Below are 441 nucleotides of genomic sequence, written 5' to 3' on the forward strand. Positions count from 1 at the left end.
TATGCGGAAAATACCTGTAGTGCTCACCCCTGGCGAAAGCGCTACAGAGGACGAAGCGCTCTTTGAGCGATGATTGCAACGGCACCGGAAACCTTCCTTACTGTATAACTTACAATTGAGCCACAAGGAAGTGGACGTGCGTGTGGAGCGACACCTTCGATTTGTGTTTGCCAAACTCAAGGCACGCCGTCGACTTCCTTCGGATTGTCGCCCTGCAACGTATGAGTCAACCCCTAACGCTCCCGCGAGCTCTGTGTCTGCGGCCGCAAGAGCTCAGGGCCACCGCTTGAGCTCAGCTCATGTCCCATCTACTTCCCTAGCTATTACCGGGAAGCGCGGGGCGTCCTGATCTTTCTGGTCAAAATCGTCCACGGCGTCTGGGTAATCTTGCCGAAGTGGCGTCTCGAACTCCCACGAGTTTTCGGAGTCGGGATATCCCCG

The sequence above is a fragment of the Plasmopara halstedii genome (assembly GCF_900000015.1).
Source record: "Plasmopara halstedii genome assembly, contig: Scaffold_323, whole genome shotgun sequence".
NCBI lineage: Eukaryota > Oomycota > Peronosporomycetes > Peronosporales > Peronosporaceae > Plasmopara > Plasmopara halstedii.